At 44.7% G+C, this 24,201-nt stretch overlaps 1 protein-coding gene across 12 annotated transcripts in view; it reads right to left on the minus strand.

Moving 5' to 3' along the window:
- The window catches only part of MAGI1 (membrane associated guanylate kinase, WW and PDZ domain containing 1), a 1,125,105-nt gene that overhangs the window by 402,922 nt on the left and 697,982 nt on the right, over positions 1–24,201 (minus strand). Inside the window, exon 1 of one of the 12 annotated variants that reach the window (XM_086939098.1) lies at positions 9,018–9,373. The exons of 10 other annotated variants lie outside the window; for them this stretch is intronic. The gene's annotated coding sequence lies outside the window, so the exon portion shown is untranslated. Of the gene's footprint in view, positions 1–9,017; positions 9,374–24,201 lie in introns of those variants that run through there. One more of the 12 variants, XM_086939099.1, reaches the window with a different exon arrangement.

Consider the following 24,201-nt stretch of genomic DNA (forward strand, 5'->3'; position numbering starts at 1 on the left):
GCACTCTCACTAATAAATCGTATAGAAATACTAGACGAACTTCCACTACCGCTATAACTGAATAACGTCCTTGACGTTGGCTAACCAGTGTATCATACCCAGCAGCTAATAATGGAAACAAAGCTTTTCAAGTGAATTATACACCATAATTAATGGGTGTAACATATTGTGTGATTTAAAAGCAACTGGAACCATGAAATGAGCCCTATAGCACATTTTTCAATAGATGCCATTGTATAGAGCCTATGTCTCTCAAACCTTGTTTCCCTCCAAAGTGTTGCCAAGTTCGAATACTACTGTTGAGGAAAATGGGCAACCCAATAAACCCTTGGAGGCTTGGGTAATAGGAACTAGTGTTTCGAATACAAGCACCAAACTAGGACCCGCATCCTTATGCGCCTAGACATTCCTGATGTGCCTCAGTGTTCTGATACAATAACACTAGAACACATCATTGGCAAACTGTAACCCTATAGTACAAGGGTATCGATTTCACAAACATTGGCAAGTAGATGCAGCCTCCCATCAAAATGCTTGCCTGTCTGTGCTCAGCTAGGAGGAAGCAGCATTGAAAGTGGGATAATTAACTGTGTGCCATTCAGTAGTAGCTGTAGCCCTTCATTAGAATCCAAACACTAACAATGCATGTATACTGTGCTACACAGACCTCATGATGTCAAACAAGAATCAGTGAAGTTCGATTAGCAGACTAGTTGCGAAACATTAAACATGACCACAGCTTCCTTGTATTTGTGCCTCAGTGGTCTATAGTTATATTGATCATTAAGTCCTGATCAACATCACATGTAGAATTTGACAACAGATACCAACCCATCTAGACGAGCACCCCCAGATGCCAGGGCGACCTACGACTTGTAGAATACCTCTGAACAGCCATCCTTTCCCCAGTACCCTTGTGAAATTCTAGATTCCAGAACCGCGGACCGAAGACATGCAGGTGCACCAACAACTATTTTACTGCCTCTATAAGTAAAGATACTGATTAGCTTACGGACTGTCTCATCATCATTCTAGTCTGAATGTTAGTTGACTATTTTAAACATAACTCAAAGACCAGATTCATCCCCCTCACCAAACTATCCCAGATTAGTTCCAGCAAACCTATTTGAATTTGTTTGGATTCCTTCCCTACTTTCTTCACATTCAAAATGACCTGAATCACTTGTACATAGACAGTTACCTCTTTACCGATATCACCGGGTACCAACAATCACTTCTACGCAGAATACAGCCATACCTTCAGAATAGGATTTCAGAGCCACTACTGGAAACGATTCTTTCCTCATCTAGATTGTGTAAAAATCTGTAACTCCGCCGAGGTTCAACAGACAAGTGACACACATACAGTTACTAGACAAGCAGGGCAAAAAACCGGCAACACAAATTTCACCCTAAACAAACTTCATTGGTTCTCCCTATAAGCCTGCATCGTCTTCAACACCCATTGCATCACGTATATGGCAGAAACAAAACCCACCTCTTTCTGCTACCGGAAGAAAAACAAAATAACCATCTAGGGACACTAAAGAAAAATACAAAGCATTGACAACAGCCGGGTTTGAAATTTAAAAAGGCAAAAAAGTATAGACTAGAAACCAGTTCTTCTCAAAGTACCCAGGTTGTGTACTTTTCCTTCACTTTTCCGCTTGAGAGAAGAACTGAAATGAAAACTTCTGGATTCCAAGGAGCACATGTCTCACAACTAATCAGGAAATTCCATCTCCTTCTGCCACAGCAGTCATAATAAGACAATTCCTCAATATCACCAGCGAGACTCCCCTTTTACCTTTCTACATGACCTTGAATTGTCTCCTACCACCTCTTGTGTGTGCAGTCCTCCATGACATTGCAAGTTATAAAAGTTTCATAACACAGAAAGCCATGCATCCTACACGTATACAAATCCGTCCCATGCTCCCTGCTAAAAGGGAGATTGGAAATAAGAAAAATCTCACTGCAAGTAAACTGGATAAAGAGTGATGCTTACAAATCTTCCAAGGACAGTGAGATAGTTCACACAAAAACAGCGAGCGCACTGAAAAGAAGCCAATTAAAATCTAGCACTTCACCTGGACATCAAACCTTTTAGCATCTAGGTTCCAAATAACCAAGCCAATAGGTTTTAGCCATGCTGCACAGCATCCTCAATATTGTGCAGCGAGGTTAAAGGGGAGGGAAAAAAGCCTTTAGTGTATCCTCCTGTCACATTCTGAAGGGATGCCTACACTGCCTAGCAGGTAGTGGCAGCTGCTCCGCTAAGGCACAGGAGCGTTGTCCCACTGCTCTCAGAGCAGTGCAACAAGGAAAATTAAAATGATAACACATTGCTATATTCATTTTATTTCTCTGCATGTAGCCAGGTCTGGTTCGAAGGAGGAGGGGTATGGGTACTACCAAGTGCGCATGATGATTAGGCAGGCAGTCTTGGGCTGGCCATACTTATGCGCATTTAGATTTTCTCCACCCGGCTGTGTTGCACAGCTGGGTGGAGAACTGTCCCATGGCTTCCAGGCACTGCCTGAGCGGCCAAACAGGCCACTCAGACCAATCACAACGCTGCTGTCATGCTTGTGACAGCAGCATCTTGATTGGCTTGGGGAAGCCTAGGAGCTAATCGCTTGCAAGAGTCCGCAGGAAGCGGAGAAAAAGATGGAGGAGAGGTGTGGCTGCATCCAGGGAAGTGATTTTTTTTTTCTAACCCACACCCCTGCCCCTCTGTTCCTTACCAGCTGCCACTGGCAACAGGTAATGCCAAAACAACATGAAGGAACTGAGGGGGGGGGGAGCAAACCAGAGGTTTGGAAATCAACATAGAGGGCACACATGTGGGGGGGAGAGGCACAGATGTGCAAGAAGGCAATGGGGAGAATCAGACAGATGACAGCAACAGGTAGGGGGCAGGGGGAAACACACTGGTGACAATGAGCAATACAGAGAGCAAGGGGAGAGAAGTACACAAGGGAGACCGCTTGAAAACACAAAATAAACACTAAAACAAATTTAAAGTAGTGCTTAAAAAGCGGGCAGTGGAAGCAGAGATGCCAGCCAATCAAAGCAATGGTAATGAAGCAATGTGCAATGCTTCATGGGCAGGCAAACCACAATATTGACAGGCTTGAAATCAAATCACAAGTAAGAAAAAGAGTGAGAAAAGCCAAAAAACTGTAAGAAATGAGTGGGCTCCAAGTCCCTCCATATTTTTGCCAAACCTCAATATGCCTCGCAACTGACAGAGCATGCGCTGCCTAGCAAACTTGATTCGACAAGATATGCCCAAAAACAGAGGGCTCAGAGAAAGATCAATATGGATACACATATCAATGTCCACAACGATTTATAATGTAGAACTCCACCATCCAAGCCAGTTCTAGATGGTTTGGAATCTGTAACAAGACTGACTCCTTAGACCAAGAAAGCTCCAGAGAGAGTTGTTAATCTGCTAGATTATAATTGACATACTGATTGAGGGATTTCACCGCTGACGTTTTCTGACCTGTCACCAAGTCATCTTAATGCAAGTGTCCCAGGGTGTGCAAAGGGGAAACAATAGCCCCAATCTACAGGAGGGACCTCCAAGTCAAAGTTGATCGATCAGGCAATTTAGATGTCCTGGAAAAGTGTTGTGCACAATATCTACTGCCCATTCTAGCAAAGCATTTGAGGAAACCAAGAGGATTCACCATTCCAAAAACACACAACGTAACGTAAAATAGGATTGTACATATCTATGGTTTCATGTGGTTTTGTTATTAATTTTGTCTCAAGACATGCTCTGTACTTTTACGTCAACTTCATGATTAATTGGCCTTGAAACACCAGACTGTTACCTCTGACCTTTTCTTCTGCAAAACAATAAAGATATATATCTATATATACCCACCCATATATACACACACATTCATTCATGATTATCAGGCCTGGCTAGACTGGACTGTTGATATAGATATTTTTTTCTTCGTAGTTTAATATAAACCGCGAACTTAGACTCACAGGATGTTGAGCGTCATTGCTGAGACTCAAACCTGGTTCCCCAGATTTGAGATCGACCGCCCAGCCGTTACATCATACACACAAACTATATATACACACACACAATATATAGCTACGTAAACAAATCAAATGAGGCACAGGATCGTGTTTAAACAAAATAGAGAAGCAATAATCGTATTCCGCAGCAACAAGTAGATGAGGCAACTATGAGCACAAGTCCCTACAGTTCTCAGTGTGTGCTTCCTGGAACTAGGCCAAGCTCTTGCTGCAAAGGAAGCACCAACATACCAATCAGGACATAGACCAACAAATGCATATAAGGTTCCACGACTCCAATCTCTACAGGGTCCCCATAAAATCTAATGCAAGAGAAATCATTTGACATACACCCCAGAAAAGCGAAATTGGCAAATCTGGGGTAGAAATTGTCATTTATTCTGGGTCAAGGATTACTAAATTAAAAAGGAGTGACCTATTAAGTGCCAAAATCCTTTCGAACCGTCTCTCGAACAGATTATTTTTTTGATATACTGTCAATCAGTTTCAGAGAACATAACTACTATCATCCTGCAGTGAGCTCTAACAACAAGATTATACCCTACGCCTGCTTACTTATAGAATGACTACAGATGAGGGGGTCCCCACGTGCCTTTTCCCGACCACGGTTTCATTTTGAGGAGGGGAGGAAAAATCCTCATCTTGCCAGGCACAATGTTCCTACTGGTAAAGCAACATGGTGTAACTTGACCTAGAGGGGCACAGAGACTACACCTACGCCAGACTATGATGGATTTACTGTAGAAGCGAAAGAACCACTTCTTCAAAGAAACCATGAAACAGGATACCACAGTACCAGTTCCTAGTTTCAACCTGGACTTACTCTCCACAGGATCACAGGTAACTCCTGTAATGTTTGAAATTCAAGTTACCTCCATCATTACCAACTCTATTCTAATGTGCTGACCCCTGTGAAATGTTCCAATGCGCAGGATCCTATCACACACAATAACAGCAGGTGCAAAGTAGTATGCACCACAGAGAACATGGAGTAAATCAAGGTGGAGAGCATCTTGAGCCACACCCAGAAGCCACATTTAAGGCATAGCAAATCCAGAATGATCACACACTTAACCATCCTGACAATCCGGCTTGGAAACAAACAAAAACAAAAAAGGCCACGTTCGTGTCCGACAGGTACCTATTTTGAACAATTAAGTTGTCACTGTGACAAACAAACGAAACTCTAAGCCGCTGCCCCATTGTCCCACAATAACTTCTGAGAAATAACAGCACACACTTGCACTCCAACACTACATTTACGCAGCATAGCCGGCCCTGAACCCTTATAGACCACTCACAATTAGATTTCCATCAGTCAACAAGCAATTAAAACGAGCACTGGCAAAGCCAACTGGTCTAGCCTTTGCAAACTGGGGTAATAATTTATTTTATTGCAAGCATATGCTACCAAAAAAAAAAAGAGAAAAGAAAAATGCATCCACTAAGACAGGCAGGCCAATTGATTGTAATAATACAATTTCAGACAGTTTTAATAAAGTACAGGTGCTTCCTAGAAAGCAGGTACACTTGGAACAGTTTGAAGAAAGCCGTTTTAGTTTTAATGCACATTAGAGGATAATATGATTATCGGGGGCACAAAGAAAACACAAAATTGGATTTTAATTACTATAACCTTCTTCGTAGTAGACTGACTGACCAAAATATTGGCCCAATCGCCCAGGCACTTAAGAGCAGTTTTTTGGGTAAATTTCTATATGATTTAGCAAAATGCCACTCTTGTCGGAGCAAGACAGACAAGGCCTTGAGAGGTGTTGCCTCTTTGCCCCATGCTGGGTTTTGTGGCGGCCGGAAGCAAAAGATTAACAGACCAATGCAGTGTTTGAAATATAGAAGTGTAGGCACCTACTAGCCCCGAGTACCTGTTTACTAATTTGCAGTGCCAGTACTCTTCTATTAAATGTATTGGACGTCTGTTAGGAAGTGCAGGTACGCTCCCTTTAAAATTAAAGAAGTACAAGTACTCAGTACCTGCCCAATTAAATCACTGGAAATGGATGAAAAGGCCTGGCCCAAAGCTCCTCCATGTATGTATATAAGAATGTATTCATAATTTTCAAATGACATGAGGCACGCGAAATTGCTAAAGCTGTCTAAGCCAGACCTAAAACAAACAAGGTCTTGATGCTCTGTCAAAGCGCCTGATGTCGAAAGTGTGACATTCGGCCAGCGGGACGCTGCATGCCGGAACTTGTAGAAGGAAAAACACAAATGTCCTACAAGACTCCAGCGTGGTTAATTAAGAGCTGACAAATATCACACTTGGCCACCTAGCAACTGTGCGCTTCCAACTACTTGCCACCCTGATGGGTAGGTTCAAAGGCAAGGATAAGGGCTACACTAAAAGCAGAAAATAGGTTAAGCAAACTTGGGGCCAGGCGCCGACCAGGGAGACAGGATGAGATAATAGATTAACTCTGGGCTCTACTGTGGCAAGCTGTTCTCAAACAGACCCGCCAAAACGTGAGAATGGAAGGGAAAGGGGAACCCTCCACTACGAAATGTGAGCGAAATATCACGAGACGTTGTCATGGAAAGGAACCATAGGCGCACCAAAAACGCATGCAAGGGCACACGCGGTCATTCATACAAGGTATGACAAACCTGGACAGCATCAAACAATTGAAACACAGGAGCAGACATTTGTGATGACAATGCAATGAAAAAACTTGGTTACTGATTCAAGACCCTAATATGGGAAGTGCAGCGACAAGTGTTCAAATCCAACAGAAGTTCATCACCACTTTTAAGCATTTTAAGGAGTGGGACCTTTTCAACATAAGTGGGTGGTCTGCAAAGAACACATGGCTTTGAAACAGACTGGATACACTCAAATGAATGTTGCATTCAGTGTCAGCCCACAGACAAGGAAAGGAAATCAGCCTCTCCAGGTGTCAAGCCAACATTTCGAAAAGTGGTAAGGATATTCTTATTAATAATGTTCATTTTCAGTTCTAATCCTAGACTTTGATTGCAGATTTCTAGGTAAAAATGCACCATTTAGCCAAAATAATCTAAGAAGTGGTGCAGATAGCACCTGCTTTAAAGTCAAGACTTCTGGAACATGACTGTACTCAAAGTTCAAGCTGCTTTTCTTAACCGGTTTCTTTCTGTTTACCTAACACACACTGCCCAAGGACTACACAAACCTGTATACAAAGGGCGTGGATCAGCACGCACCGCCCACGCGCTGAAGTAAAAGGTGGCATGTGGTACTACTGAACAGGCCCAATGTAGCTAGGCCGACCACCAACTGACCTCCACACTGCCTTAGAGCATCATGGGTAATCACTCTGCACTCCACTGCGTAGGTTTAGCGTGTCCAACCTATTCCAGCCAGCGCTGCCAACCAGACTACAGGATCCAAGCTAATAACGCAACTATTGGACCCACATTGTAGAGGAAAAAAATGTGTCCTAGTTACCAATAAACACAAGTTCCCTACTCACTGCACCATCAGATGAAAAAACACAGACCAAATGAATGGCAAAACTGCTCAGTGCCCCCCTTACCCCCAGCCACGCGTGACACATGTCATTAATTTGTAAACAATAGCACTGTGCATTCTGGGAGTTGTAGTTTCGCTTTTTCCCCATTGTAAATAGTCTCGGTTTCCTCGGGGGACTAACTGAGGGAGCCATACAGGATAGCTGTGAAAGGGGTGGCAATGATGAGCAATCAATGTAACTGCGAAGCACCCAAGTTTAGTTATAACCAAAACATGACATAGCAAAAGCCTTACTGCATCATTTTCCAAGCACAGCTTTAAAGTACAGATTATGTTCTATAAACAGTAAACAGGTCATGAAAAGGTAGTGGGTCCTTTGCACGGCACACCTATTATTCAAGTTGTACATTATTGCATTTAGAAGTGCAGAGTAACAGGTCTGTCATGAGTAAATGCGCACCATATTTCCCAGCCGAAGCACTTGAATACACAAAATGTGTTGTTTTGGCTAGCAAGTCCCCTTGTTTCCTACTAACATATACACAGGCACGCCTTGTTCCTTAGTACCAAATGTCGTGCATTTAAGGGAAATAACACTGCCAACAAACATGGAAGGCGTGCCACCAAACAGCGTGAATGGCTTTGGGAGGGGGAAGGGGGGTGCACTTTTAGCAAAACTGCGCGGATTCTTGCAGTCCCTTGCAAGGACTCCCCTGCTCCTGGAGACAGCCCTCCATTATGTGAACCTGTTCCTGCCGGCGGATAAGCAGAGACGGCTGCTTGTGCTGACTCCCCACCGGGGCTGCATGGGGGTGGGGAGGCGGCACAATAGAGGGCTCTGCACAAAAGACCACCCTTCTCGGGCTCCTGCAGCTGAACCCTAGCTTTAAGCAAACAAGACTCAAATACACAGACGTGCTAAAAACAACAAACAGAAATTCAGCAAGCAATTAAGCGGCGCAGGGAAAGGAGAATAAAAAAAAAACCCGGGCTGCCAAGCCAGCCTGAAAACAGAAAGGCTGAGCACATCCACAGCAACAAAGCGCAGGCAGCAGCAGATGGCACGTTCCTCCTGGCTGCTGGACATGTACCACCGCCGAGGCCCAGACAGCGCAGGGACAATGCATGCATCCCAGCCTCCTCGGCAGTGGCCGAGGTGGGTAATTGCATAAAACATGGCTGGCTGGTGCAGCGACAGATGCACGCGTGGAGTCCCGGGCTGAGCATTTATTTAATAACACTGGGGAGAGAAAGAAGGAAAAAAAACACACAGAATCCCGCCTCAGCCCCTGGATGCGTTCTCAACCTGGAAAAATGTAGGAGGATGAAAGACAAACCGACTACGTGAGCAGCATTGAATGAAAACACGCGGCTAGCTCCCGTCTAACACTGCCCTACCATTCATTCATTCATTATTTCAATCATTCATCACCATCGCTGGGCGGCAGCAGCCAGGCCAGTCGGCGCGGGTGCAATTTACCTTCGTTTGCGAAATTCCTGCGCGAAAGCCGGGCACAATTCCGCACAAAATCCTTGGGAAATGTGTCTCCGCTCGCCCATGCAGCTCCGTCGCGGTTCCCGTCTCTGTTCGTCTCAGCAGGCACTTGCCAGCAGCTGCTGCCTGCATCAAAGCCCCCCAGGCAAAGCCAACGCGTCCTCGCTCCTGCCCAGCTAAACAGCGCCCTCAATGTGGCTATTCACACTCCCGAGCGAGCCACGGACCGGCGGGGCGAGCCTCTCTGCTGTCCCCCCCTGTCCCCTCGCGTGTACCCGCCCATCTCCGCCGGCTCCTCAAATAAACACGGCGTTCGCAGCAGCCAGCCTGTCACGTGACCCGCAGAGCCACTTCAGAGGAGAGAAAAAAAAACTCAACACCGAGCCCCCGAGCGCTCACCTGAGCTAACAAAACGGGCACGTTATTGCCGGGCTCACCCGATTACCTTAAAACAAAAAAACAAAAATAAACACACTGAAAGGTTTCTGTCATCGCGCGCTTGAAGTCTCTCGAACATTTTCTGGCTTTTTGAGAGCTCAGTCTACATTTTCAACATCGTGTGTTTTCTTTTAAGAAAGTAAAAAAAAAAATGACAAACAAGCACTGGCGTTGCCAATAGGTTTCGCATTTAGAAAGTTGGAGCTATTCGTTTTGTAAATTACATTTTATATTTATATATCGTTATTAGCATTGGCATAGCCCTATATTTATATATTGTTATTGACAATGCCAATAATGATATATAAATATAAAATGTCATTTACAAAACCAATAGCTCCAACTTTCTAAATGCGAAACCTATTGGCAACGCCAGTGCTTGTTTGTGTAAGGAGGGGCAGGAAAATTGGCTTTGCCGATGCTCGTTCTCCATGGCAATCAACCTATCTGCCTCTTGGCCCACCTGTTCATTTTTCATCTCTTCGGGATCAACCCACTGCCAGTGCGCTTCCTTTCAGCGGTTCTGCTCCTGGCTATGGGGGTCACTTATGAAGAGTGGACGCTCTAGCCATATTCATCTCTAGTGTCCTCCACTTCCTTCATAGCTGCTTCCCTGACAAGTTTGGCCTCTGCCTACCACCAACGAACATATAAAGGATTAATATCTGGTGCACGCAGCATAGCAGCCAGAACTCTTTCATGATAGCATCAGTGATTGGATATTTAAAAAAAATGCAACAATGCTACTCTGTGTCCTGCTCTCTTCGCATGATACTCAACTAAATAAAATTAAAATATGCTTCATGTCTTTCGAGGTCTTTCCCCCACAGATTTCCCCCCGAAATTGTACCATTTCCAAATTCTGCAGGTTATTTAGTACTCTCCCTTCCACCGTGATTTTTTTCCAAGAGTTCTGAATTTGTACAGAAAATACTGGGAATATTAATCAGGCCTTTTAAAGCTGTGGGTAGCCTTGAGGTAACTTCAGAGTTGAAACAGGAAAAGTTAAAAAGGGAAAGTTACAAAAAATCCAGTCAGCGAAGGGGAGGCACAGTCAATTCATTATGCACAGGGCGCTAAAATAAAAGTTGCCCAGACCTACCACTCAAGCTGTCGCTTTGATGTTTTAAGGCATCAGCTGCTCTGTGAAAATAATGTTCGAACAAACCACCTGTGTTCAACGCGCACTGCGGCGTTTTTTTTTTTACCTGTGAACGTAAGTTTGGTGTTACTGCCTGTGAGAGTGTCCCACACCTCGGATAGGTGTTCGCGCGCTTCTGTCACGAGAGAGGTGGACGTTGCCCTCTGTGCGCACCTGAGGTCGGTGGTTTTCCTTCGGGTGCCCGTGCTTCTACACAGCACGTGCCAGCACCCGGTAGCGCGAGGGAGCGGTGCCGCCGTATAAAGGGCGCGGGGGGGGGGGGGGGGGGGCAGGTTACGAAACCTAAAAATAGAGAGAGAATGAACGGATGAAAGAGTGACACAGTGCGAGGAGACAAAGGGGCCGGGCTGGTGTGAACATTATTTCTAGGGCTGCTTTTGGTTTCCAGTCCCAGCCCTGCATAAGACCCGCATCGAAAAGCCGCATACGTTGTTTTAAAGAACTAATTCTTGCTGTACCGGTGTGAAATCTCCTGCTGGTTATTGGCGTTGTCACCGAGATACAGGTACCCACCCATTTTCTCGGGGGCTTCAGATGCGAAGACTGCTCGCATCATTGTGATTGGCTGAAAGGTAAACAGCAGACCCGGGTCCTGGATGCCTTGGGGATGCGGGAGCATAAAACCGAGGTGGATCTTCCGGAGAGAGACAGTCACATTTCATTGTGTATGTAAAAATGGGCAAATATTTCACAAAAGTGAAAGGGGCGCATTGAGAAAGAACGCTGGCACAACAAAGGCATTGAAACAGACGGCGTCCCTCGTGCCCACTCACCTGTATTCGGAACAGATAAGACTTACGGAACGTCTGCTTTCGCAACTACGACTGTCTGGCACGAATAGCATCGGATCACTGATGAAGTGAACCTCGGAGGAACGCGTCCTACAAAGGACCGTGGTCGTTCACAAATCTTAAGATTAAAAAAAGGATAGAAATGGCAAAGTAAAATAAATTGTTGCCTGTAGTTGAGACTCTGATCATTGTTTAGCTGTTATGAGCAATAGACATAACTTAAGAGTGTACCCATCCCTAATGCTTTAGATTCTCGGTAAACAGCTGAAGGATAACATCCGCATTGTATGTGGAATGGACAATTCGGCGGTATTAGGAGTTCGACGCCTGAAGCAGTGGACAGGGGATAGGCGTGTTTTCTGAGAATTCAGAAAGTGCTGCAGCTTACAGACAGAATGTAATAATGTGTTACAATCCTAGTTGAGGAATGCGAGTCGTTTTTCTACCACTGACCCCCTCACTGACATTACAATGAGTGGCAGTCTCCGGAAGACTCGGGCGTCAGGCTGTGTCCAGTGTGGGCTCAAGCGCAGCGGTGGACCCTGGGAAGGATTGCTTTCTAACAGGCTGGGTCCTGGCCGTTCTTTCACCAGAAGCACGGTGCACAAGAACCAGGAAGGGTCGGCGCAATGCTCCAGTTTTATCTTCAGTAGAGCTGCATGGATACTGTAGGCTGGTGTGCAGCTTCCTGACCACTTCTCTTGCAACCCTCTGGTTTCAGACTAGGTGCTAGGTTTGCTCCTCGGCAGGGCTAAAACTCTTGGGTCGTGCCCATGGCTGCTTACTCGGCAGGGTGTTGTGCTTTGCTCCGGTGTACCGGGCTCAAATCTGTGCAGGATAAGTGTTGCAAACTCTCGTGTTTACTCTTCTTACACAGGAATACAGCCTATGACTTCCCGAAGGATCTAAAGTTCTAGTCTCCGATGGTAAAGGGTTTTCCAGGTACTTGGGCGGGTGGGGCGCATTTCTACACGTTACAGGAGATAAGCACCAGGCTCCGTGGCAGCACTGAGGTCACATACTCCTGGGTATGAGTGACTGCCCAAGCTCGTGGGCAGGGGCGTAGACCCCAGTTTCAGGGAACGCTCTTCTGCGTGCTTGCATTCGGGCACCCGTGTTTGGCAGTATGAGGAGGTCACCTGTGGCGCAGTCGTATTCACCTAGTCATGGGTATTTTGGTGTTACTGCCTGTGAGAGTGTCCCACACCTCGGATAGGTGTTCGCGCGCTTCTGTCACGAGAGAGGTGGACGTTGCCCTCTGGGTTTTCCTTCGGGTGCCCGTGCTTCTACACAGCACGTGCCAGCACCCGGTAGCGCGAGGGAGCGGTGCCGCCGTATAAAGGGCGCCGGGGGGGGGGGGGGGGCACAGCAAGAGAGATAACGGCAGAACAAGGAGGAGGAAGAAAAAAAGGGAACGGGTTGCGAATACTCGACCCGGCTGGGAAGGATAAGCTCCGAAAGGGAGCAGCCGCACCTCCATGGCCGCCACAAACAGCAACACAAGGGAGGGCGGGGACGAACGGAGACGCGGACAACAGGAAAGGGGGCGGGGGGGGGCGGGAACAAATGCCGTGATGAAAAAAGGGGCGAAGGGGCGGGTGACGAAAGAAGGGGGCGGGACTTAAAAAAAGGCACGGGAACGCCCCCGATTCGCGTCCGGACGGGCAAAGAGTGACGGACAGCAATGTCTGCCAATGGCTAGCCTCCATTTATGGAGCTAACCAATTGGAAACAGAGGCTGTCCTAACCTCACTATTAAAGACAACAGATTTCGATCTGGGAGGGGCTTCGCCCCTCGCCAGGTTACGAAACCTAAAAAGCGGGTTAGACTCGATTTGAGCGATGGCCCAGCGAACAGATGGGCATTCCCTTTCAGATGCGTTCCTATCAGGTAACATGGAGCTGGTGTTTTTCTTCAGCGTGTATTGATGGGTGATTTCTCTGGAGTGCAAAAGCAAATTATAGAAAATTGCAGTTTTTCCCCACCAAGTGCCTCGTTTTCTCCCATTATTGCGGTACAAAATCACGCGCTAGTACAGAGTTTCAAATGGATAGCAGTTTAGGGAAAACATTTTTTTTATTTATAGCTATGAACTGGCCTAGGTGAGGAGGATGAAATTTATATGTGGTCATTTTCTCCCCTCGGGTAGCAGTTATCAGCAATCTTACACTCAGTACAGTGCTCTATACACAGGCTCTTTTCTAAGATCACTATGTCATTAGTGACACTATATTCTAAACAATGGTCTAATCTATTCCTTCTACAAACCACTCCAATCTAGAGCTTTAGTCCACCTGATCTCATTGGGCGAACCAGCACTACACCTCCAAGAAAGCCCCAGACAGAAACATGGAGTCCCAGATGACATGGTAATCAAGTAGCCTTATTTGTTTGTCTAAAAGGGCTTTTTCCAACACCGTTTCACTCAAGAGATGCCTTCAACACCACCACTCACAAGGTACCCACACAGAAGAAATGAAATGTTAGCGTGCTCTAGTGAAATCCTATGTCAACTCTACATTAGTATTGCCAGGGCTTTAAGTTGGATGAAAAAACTGAGAGGGGAGCTCTCAAAGGGGCGTGTCCCAAGTAATTAGGGCGAGGCTTAAAACACCCAAGTTAAAAATCTGTGTTTAGCAAAGCCTGACTGGTAATATGCTGCTTCAGTCATTGCATCCAGATATATAATACAACAAGTAACGTTACACCTTCAAGAATACAGGCATATTGGTTTTGCCAATGGTTGTTAGTTACATAAGAAAAATAGGCAACAGATATGGATTTGTTGTATAGAATATTGAAAATGCTTCGATTCTGAAATGATGAGACTGTGAAAGAACTATAACAAGTCTCTTTGAAGTTGCATCAAAAGCAGGGAAGAGTGGTACTCCTGCAGAGCCAAGATTTTTTTTTCATCCTGAGAGTGAGGCAGGGGTGGCTCCTCCACTAGGGCGGAGGAGCCTCGCCCCACTGCTTTCTTGCACTGCAAGAAGCAGAAACATAAAATGGTAATAATTTTCATTTATTACCATTTTATGTTTGGTTGCGGGCGGGCGTCGTTGCTGTTCTGGAAGCAGGGTAGGGGAGGAGTGGTGTACCTGTTTGTGATTTAAACTTCCTAGTGAAATTCCCGTTTTGGTTGAGTATGAGGGGCCTCTTACCCAACACTCTTCCCAAACTATAACTATGTTGTTCTCTAGTGATCAGACCGTAACACAGAGTAGCCATTTTTTATGAACTTCTGGCTATTCCTGGCATAAGAGTGTCACACCGTTGACGTTTTGTGGGAATTCTGGACACTGTTGTGGCTATCTGTAGCAAATCAGCTTCATTCCTGATAGATAGCGGGCATTCAATGAGAATGTGAAATCACTTATACACAGAACTTAATGATTTCTTATTAACTATGAAGATCCACATATGTATATTAATGTGCACTGTTATATTTATTTCATTTGAGGACTTTAGAAAGGGGTATGAGCTGCCCCAGGGGCACTTCTTATTACATGAAGGGATTGTAGTGGCGATTCGGGTGCATTGGGGATTGGGGTCAGACGAACCGTCACAGCATGTAACCTGCAGCTATTTGGGCACAGGAAGAGGTAGAGATAAGGCAGTCTCATGCCTTAGTGGTGTGGCTCACTGGTTAGAGGCGGCAGACCCGGAAGCAGAAGTCGGCCTGGGACCAGGGTTCGATTCCCGACGTGGCAGGGTCTTGGGTCATGGTCAGCGGACTTGATAATTCTCGCCTCATGCCTTCTCCAACCATGGGTCCCACTAAGCTACTCTGGGCAATTGTTTGCTTAATCTCTACTAACGGCCCCATCAGCGCTGGGGATGCTTGTCTTCACCTTGGAGATGCCCAGGAGGGACCATCTCACAGGGAAAGCCAGGATGGGTTCCCCAGCGGTATACAGCGCGAGGACGCCCCTTTGCTGGGGCAGCTGTGCGCTTTACAAGTATACGACATTTAACATTTAACATTTATACGGCGCCCTGAGTACGGACCTGATACAGCCATTAAAAAGCTACGAATTGCTAGAATGCAAACCATGGGAGAATATTCTGATAGGAATCCCAAAGACCTCATGAAAACACCAGTTTCCGACTCATTAATTTTATTATATTAAACAGGGCATACCTCACTCCGGGGCGGTTCAATAAATTCTTCCAAAGAGATGATGCGAAGTGCCCGAGATGTGGGGAGAGCGGAGCAGAAGTACTACACATGCTGCGGGTATGCCCTGAATTTCTGTACCGAGATCACTGCCATGATAGGGGAGATAATAGAGCGCCCTGTCCAAAACACCTCTGCACACTATCTCCGGGGATTGTTTCCGCACAACACCAAACTGTGGGTCACTAGCAGGTTTCAGGATTTAGGCTTGATTATAGCTAAGCGTGAGATCATGCAACACTCGAAATCCCCGGTGGGACCCAAGGTAACTATGTGGAAAACTGAGCTAGAGAAGAGGGTGGCATATGAGGGGAGGGTCCTCCTGCCAAGAGAGGTATTGGCTCATTGGAGCAAGCCAGGGCTTCGGAAGGTTTGGTAGATAGCCTAAAGGAACCAGAGCTCACATCAGGGGAGACATCCCCAGAGAGGGGGTCCCCACAGAAAAACCTAGAACACCAGGGTGAAGAGGAGGAGGACCAAGGACACACCTAAGGAGGTAGGAACCGCCTGCAATCTAGGGTCGGTACCGGAGAAATAGAGCCCCAGGAACACGGCCAAGAGAGCGGAGGGACCATAAACAATCTAGGATATGATTACAAAATTCGGCTGGTGGAGATCTGTGAAAGGGTGTGGGAGGAAGGGAGTTGGGAATTAGGATAGACAAAAAAGTGGAAATGCACTAGTACTAGAATATCACTGACCATCCAACTGCCCATTGGACTTAAGTAGGCTGAATGGACATGTTATGAAAATGTTATTGAAACTGCAATGGAAATATGATGAATATTGCTTGTTGTAACAAAACTTCAATAAAATATGGGTAAAAAAAAATTAGCACTGTTATATTTAATTAATTATTTACAATTTTATTTTTATACCTGCTTGAAGCCCAATAATGCTTGACCTTTTCTGTACACTTACACACATTTCAAATGAGTTTACCATTTTGTTATCCTATTTCTCCCACTGCACATTATAGATAAACCATTAGTCGCATCCTCGTTCTAAGGTGGTCACATAGAAGAAATAATCTTAGAAAGCAGTAGAGTCATCTGTTCCTGGCAATGTATGCATCTCCTTCCCAAGGCCTTCTCACATTCTTCCCACGAGAAGAGTCTGACACCTGCTCATTAGCACCTCTCTCTACATTTTTATTTATCTTCTGCTCCCATTCACATGCATTGACAAACGTTTATTAATGTAGCGCCACAATGTAGAGATTTTTGATTTACATCCTCCAACTGATTTGAGACAAAACTCTGGTCCAATGGTTAGGCAATTGTCTTCCTTATGTTTGTATGTTTGTTGCCTAATTTTGCATTTGCAAAATTGGGCCTGGTTGATTCGTACAAGAAGGCTTTCCCTGTCAATTTAATCTGGTTTTAATCGTTTTAAACATTGCTTTTTCTGTTTTAATTCCTTGGGTGTAATTAGATTGCACTGATATTTATTTTAATTTGTATTGTGGAAAATGCTTTTATGGTATCTTTTTTTACCGAAATAAAGCTATCAATCTATCAATCAATTTTGCATTAAATTCATGTTGGACTTTTTTTGCACTATCAAGTGTCTGTTCTCTTACACTTGGCAATATTCTGGCTATCCCAGCATAATAATATCATATGCCAGACAAATGACAGACATTCTTAATGACATGCTGGTTAACCTTGGCATAATAGTGGCCCATCTTTGAAATATTGCGTATATTGTTAGTGGGATTCTGACCATGCCTGGCATAAATAGTGGCACATTCTTGGAATACTGTAGGCATTCTTGACATAACTGTGGCTATCCATTGCTCAATATTGGTACATGCATGGTGGGCCCTTTCTTCACTTATTGTGGTCACACTTGGCACAATGTTGACTTTCCAGGCAAATGGTGGAAAAAATCCTACCTATAACAGACATCCCTGGCATTTGATGACAACAGTGAAAGGTAATGACAGGCAGAATCTGCCCATATATGCAGCAGTGCATGTACGTGCTTGGTGAAAATGACAAGTTGATGATTGAGCCTATGCTTTATATATTGTCAGAATTCTTGACATAATTGTGACTAACCCTTGCAAAAGGGTGGCACAGACAAAAGAATACCCGTCCTCAAGGTTTTATGGGCATTCGTTTTCATAATCCTGGCTTTCAGTGGACATATATTGGTGAAAGTCACCCCAGCGATTGCTCCTCCGCCAAGGCGTTGCCCAACTCTTTCTTATTAGTGCAAAAAAAGCAAAAATAAAATATTAATAACATGTTGTCACTTTATTTTTCCGCACTGGCTTGCTTTGTGTCATTTTAACCCCTTAAGTGCTGCCGTCGGCCAACGGTCGTCGCGAGCACTACCTTGCCAGTGCTGCGCACGACCGTTGGCCGACGGGCCAGCATTCGTTCTTCGAACGTTCAGCACTGGGCGCTGAACGTTCGACGCTCCTATTAGGTTAAGGAGTGGGCCAGGGCTAATCTGTGCATGCCAGGGAGAGGAGTGGTGGGCACTGCTAGGTGTGCGGGGCAGTTTTGCCAGCTGTCTTGGGCGGGCCAAACAGTCATAAACTCTTAGCATGTTTTCCACTCGGCTGTATTGAAAGGCTAGGTGGAGAGCATGCACAGGGTCCAAACCCTGTTGAGCGCCGAACCAGGGCGCTCAAACCAATCAGGACAGCAGCGTCGTGATTGGCTAGAGGATTCTGGGAGCCTGTGTGCTTACTGGACTTGGAGTCAGGAAGGGACAGAGGACGAGGAGAGACAGCACGCGTATACAGGTAAGCAAGATTTGTTTTAATCCATGCCTCGCCCGCCACCCCCGTTCCATAGCAGCGGCTACTGAGTACCCGGCCATATAATGGACATCCATGGCATTTTATGATGATAATGAAAAGGCTGAATCTGTGCACGTGTGACAGTGAAGTGATTGGAATGCTTAGTGAAAATGACAAACTGATGCTGGACACCCACATGTATATGTAATACAACACTTGGAAACACAGTACAACAATTCTGTTTTTGTTCATGAAAGTGACCAGCTTCTTTTTTTGTGGCAATTCAGCATATTTATTCAAAGTTAATATTTTCAATCTAGCGGTGGAATGTTCCTAATTTCAAAAGCTATAAACCTGATTATTCGGATATCTAATGACTTTTCAGCAGAAACAAATACCATTATTTAAGCATCCAGCCAGAGAATGACATTTTGAACTACTGTTGAAGGCAGAGCTGTATGACAGAAGCACGCATGGCTAAACCAAACGTGCCTCAACAAAGAATTTGTTTTAGCCATGCATTCCTTTACCATGCATGCCTATACCACACATGCCTTTACAATGAATTTTGTTGTAAACACGTGATTGCTAAAGGGAAATGAGTGGTAAATTACCACTACCCCAAACCCCCTTCACACCCTAAACCCTAAAATCATGCCCCCTACCTCAGTCTCCCAGTACCCTGAGACCTAAAACTGACCCCGCCCAGCCCTAAAACTCCCCCTTCATTTCACCCCGCCCTGAGGCCTAAAACCCTGACCCCTATCAAAAACGACCCGACCACTGCCCCCGCCTTGAGCCCTAAAACTGACCTCTGGCCTGCCCTTAGCACTACCCTGCCAGTCTCTCCACCCTAAAATCCTGCTCCTACCTCGGACGCCCCTGCCCTGAGCCCAAACACTGATTCTGCCCTTAAAACTACCCCTTTATGTCCCCCAGTCCTGAGGCCTATAACCAAAAACTGCCCTGACCCCAGTCCCCACCCTGAGCCCTAAAACTGACCCCACTCTTAAGACAATCCCTCCTCCACCCTAAGCTCAAAATTCTGTACCAGCCCTTAAAACTACACCGATCCTCCCCCTCAGCCATAAAACTGACCCCCACCTCTAAAAACTACCCCTACCCCTAAACCACGGCCCCACTTACCTGTCCACACCCAGAGCTTCTCGTCCCGGCGCTTCCAGTTTATCTCCCCGCCCATCCGGGCATCTAGACCGCTATCGGCCTTAACCACGCATATGCATGGTTAAGGAAGAGGCGTGGCTCAGGCAAGCGTTGTTCCACTTGCGGGGAAATGGCACGCATGGCTCATTCTGCGTTGTAAAGGTCATTTCCCCCTCTGCAAGGATTCTTCATCTCTTCTCACAGAAACATCTCCATGGCATGCAGGTGATGCTAAGAGCGGTCTGGTATATGGGCCTTGTTACAGAAAAACCAGTAGAACACTATTCCTATAAGAAAATCCTATATTATGGAGGAGCACCTACAGCCCAATATGAAAAAAATATCCAAGTGCAAAAACCAAAGGAAAGATTTGACCCATGCTCTTTCTGCGATGGGTGCAGATTCCACGAAGGTACCCTGGGTGTTCTGCTACTTACAGACAATTAACCTACTTCACAATGATCCATTCAACTCTTCAAGTAAACGCAAATAAATACAACCATGAATCCCAAAGAAGTCACGTAATAGTAACAACCATGCGTTTTAGTTGTACGGATTAACCCAATCTTCTCAGTTTTTATTAGGTCTGCTTGTTTCTAAGTGGAGTGGTGTGGCTCACTGGTTAGAGGCAGCAGACCCGTAAGCAGAAAATGGCCCGGGACCAGGGTTCAATTCCCGACGCGGCAGGGTCGTGGACCAGGGTCAAAACGGACTCGATAATTCTCGCCTCGGTGCCTACTCTAACCAGGGAACACACTCGGCAACTCTGGGCATTAAGCTTGCCTCATCTCTACAACGGCCCCCCACAGACGCCGGGAATGCCTGGTTTCACCTTGGAGATACCCAGAAAGGGACCATCTCACAGGGAAAACCAGGACCGGTTCCCCAGCGGTCTTCAGTGCCAGGATACTCCATGGAGTCGCAGTGCGCTTTACAAGTACACCTACATTGCATTACATTACATTGTTTCCCTCATAGCTCCTTGAATCTTAAGTGATGTATTCTTACTATAAGAAACCATGTCATATCAATACTGGTGGCACCAAGCGCCAACTAGACAACCAACTCAACAAGGCACTGTGCGTACATAGAAAATTGGGGATCTTGTTTCCAGAGAATCGACATTTAAGAGAAATTCAACTGAAATCTAACAGCCAACGTCATAATGCAAAATTCAATGTTACAATGACAACATAACTACAATAGCAGTGTTAGTAATATTAGAGCGACAATATTCGTTCATCAGTAACCACAATAAATATACAAATAATTCAAAAATACACATACTATGTTTATATTCAAAGGAAATCCTTCCTATCCTGTGAAAAATGCTCAGCATGTAATATAGGTCGGAGAACCCTACTGCCTCCTCCCCCGCTTCTGTCCCTGAGTACGCAATCAGTAGCTTTTTTTGAAAAATGGAATATGAATGAGCACTGATGTGGCGCACAACATTTACAGTACAGGGATACGTATATTTTCAGGCTATTTACTCACTACTGTTGAAATGCTGAATGTTTCATTAAAGGCACTACCATGTTTATATGCCAGAATCATACAAACTAGACTGAACATCTGAAATGCAGCCTTCACTGACCTCCACATCAAAGATATGCTCCGCTTAAAGTAGCACCCACATCAAGTAAACAAAATACGCACTCCAAATGTCAGTTCTGCCTCATCATATGTAAAACATTACCTCCCCATTCTTGTTCTCTTACTTATTAATTGCAGTTTGAGGCCTGCCTCACTGCAGGCAATCCTCCCATGCACCCAATTATGTTTTAATATAAGCACCATTCCCTTTACGTATTAAGGAGGTATGGTCTCACCTAACGTCTTCTTTTCCTTTGTGCACTCCCACAACACAGAAGCACATCTCTAGACAGTGCTGGGCCTGTGGTAGGATTTTTCTATGGTGATTTTGCCCACTGTCGTTTTTTATTTTCAAGAAAAAGATTTATATATTTTTTTGTTTGCTTGCCTATTGATGGAATGAAGTTAGTTGCATTTTCAAAATGCTGCTTCTTTCTGCGTCACAGGTAAGTGGTGGAAAGTAGATTCTTCGTAGAAATCTTGTCTATTGAAGATGCTGTTCTCAGAGGTCAAGCTTTTTGGAGAAGAGCTTGGAGCGGTCATTCGTAAATCTTTGAAGAGCAGAAAGCATACATAACACTACAAGTTTGAGTCTGGGGATATTCAAGGTATAGTAAAACCATGTAATCATTCAAGGAATAGAAAAATATGAGCCTTCCTCTCATAAATCCCGTTTCTAGCCCAACTTTTCAGGACTTGATTTCAATAATTCCCATGATTCGAAAGTCAATCAGCTCTGCTGACTATTCCAAAAAGAGAGGTTTGTAAGAAGTGGCCAGAGGAAGAAGGCGTCTCTGTTTCAAGACCTCAAAAGAAACAATCAAAGACACTTAGGTGGTACAAACTCTCTCTCCAGGCTAGTCTTTGTAATTTCAAGATGTTCTTCCAGGCAAACACTTCCTAGTAACTTCTCTCCCAAATGAAATTTCAAAAGAGCAAGTTTTGCCGAACAGCATGTTAATGTTGGAACAAAAGAATGCAGTGATTCCTGTTTGAACCTTGGAGAAAAATCATGGTTGGCGTTATCTGGTCTTCTTGATGAAAGAGGTTTCAGGGAACTATTGATTCATAAACCTGAAAGATCTAACTATTTTTCTAAAGACAGTTCACTTAAAAATAAATCCATTCCAACAGCTGATTCCTTTGGTCCAAAAGGGAGATTTTCTACCATCATCAGATCCTCAGGGTACCTATTTATATGTTCCTATCATGGCAGACCATCGGAGGTTTCCGGGTTTTGCAGTAGCAGATTCCCACTGGAAGTTCAAAGAACTAAATTTTTGTCTCAAAGTTTCACCCAGGGTATTTACAGAGATTGTAGAACCAGTTATGGCCACTCTTTACAACAAGGATTATTAAGATCCATCCTTACTTAGAGAATCTTTTAGTTATCTCTCATTCATAGGAGGATCTGATCAAGAAAAAAGCTGAGGGTATGGACAGTATAGGGACAGTATAGGGACATTTGAGTTTCTTCTCAACCTCAAGAAATCAAATGCGGCTCCAGCTCAAAGCCTCATTTACATTGAAGCGTACATCTGGATGGATTTAGGTTTCATATGCCTCCCTCTGGAAAAAAGGTTCAAGCCTGATCTCGGATTGTTGAGTCTTCTGATTGCAGACCAAGCTTTAGCTTTTTGTAAAAGTACATGGGAATATGGTTTGTGTCTTTGCATTATAATTTTAGGATCACCACAATATGTCTGCCCCTCTTCTTCTCAGGTATCTGGCACCATCCACCAGCAGGGGTGGATGAATTGACATGCCATTGGCCAAGATCACTCCTGTATGTATTTCCTTTGATTCAGCGTCCAATTGCAAGAATTCGGAGGGAGAATGCAGAGGAAATTCTTGTTTGTCTATTCTGACTTTGGAGTTATTGGTTTCCTTAACTTCGGGAGATGTTGGGGACAAAGGTATAGGTTCTTCCACTCAATCCATGCCTATTACTCCCTCTTCCCGAGTTTCCTCTTGTATGCCTTCAGAAGTTAAGGTTATGGAGGTTGAATGGATAGGGGTTTAGGAGATTAGGTCTGTCCTGTTAAGTAACTTGGTCTATCCAAGCCTCTGGCAAAAATTACACTCAGCAGGCATGTGTTCTTCATTGGGATTCTTTTTCTAGATGGCATGAAGGTAGCATTTTTTTACAGCATATTGTGCACCAAAGAACATATTGCAATTCTCACAGAATGCCTTTGATGAGGGGTGGCCTGTATCCACACTGAAAGTGCTGTGGGAAACATTTTCAAGCTAAAAATTTGATTTCAAGGCTTTAAAGAGTATGATTACTTGAAACCTAGGATAAGGGACGAGTCTTAGGGGTGGGACCTTCTCTTGGGTTTGAAATACATGTGGGGAGCACCTTTTGAACCTTTGCATGAGATCTTGCTTACATTTATAACTCGAAAGATGGGATTTTTGATGGTCATAGTTATTTCTAAAAGGCTGGGAGAATTGACAGCATTGATAAGTAAACCTCTTTATATCAGAACTTTTGAGGACCAGTTAATTTTAAAGTTGGGTCCTCGGTTTGTACCGAATGTCAACAGTGTACTTCACAGGACCCAATAATTAGTTGTTCCAGTTATTTTATCTACAGTGGCTTCAGAGAAAGAAACTATTCTGAATGCTTCAGAGAAAGAAACTATTCTGAATGTAGTAAGAGTAGTTTGAATTGAGGTGTCCAGATTGATGTTTACATAAAGTATGAATCTCTCTTTGTGAATTTTGGAGATGTCAATAAGGGTGGGAAATCTCTCTCTATCCTGAGTCCCTGAGTAAAGATAATAATATCCATTTCGAATTCTTTGTTCTGTATTTCAGCTTCTAGGTTCAAGACAAGCTTGTTCAACAAGAGGAACGGCAGCCTCATAGTCAGAATGGGGCGGTGTCTCTGTTACTGACAGTTGTTCTACAATATTCTTGGCAAAGCAGTCAACATTTGTTGGACATTGTAGGTGGAATTCAGCAGCCCATGGTTCTAAGTAAAACATTTGTACAACTGTTTTGGGTTAAGGAAATGTATCATACATCTACAGTAGATTGTTTCACAGTTTCATGTTCTTTTTCTATATTAAAGTTGTGT

This window comes from Lissotriton vulgaris, chromosome 9 (assembly GCF_964263255.1).
Source record: "Lissotriton vulgaris chromosome 9, aLisVul1.2, whole genome shotgun sequence".
Taxonomy (NCBI): domain Eukaryota; kingdom Metazoa; phylum Chordata; class Amphibia; order Caudata; family Salamandridae; genus Lissotriton; species Lissotriton vulgaris.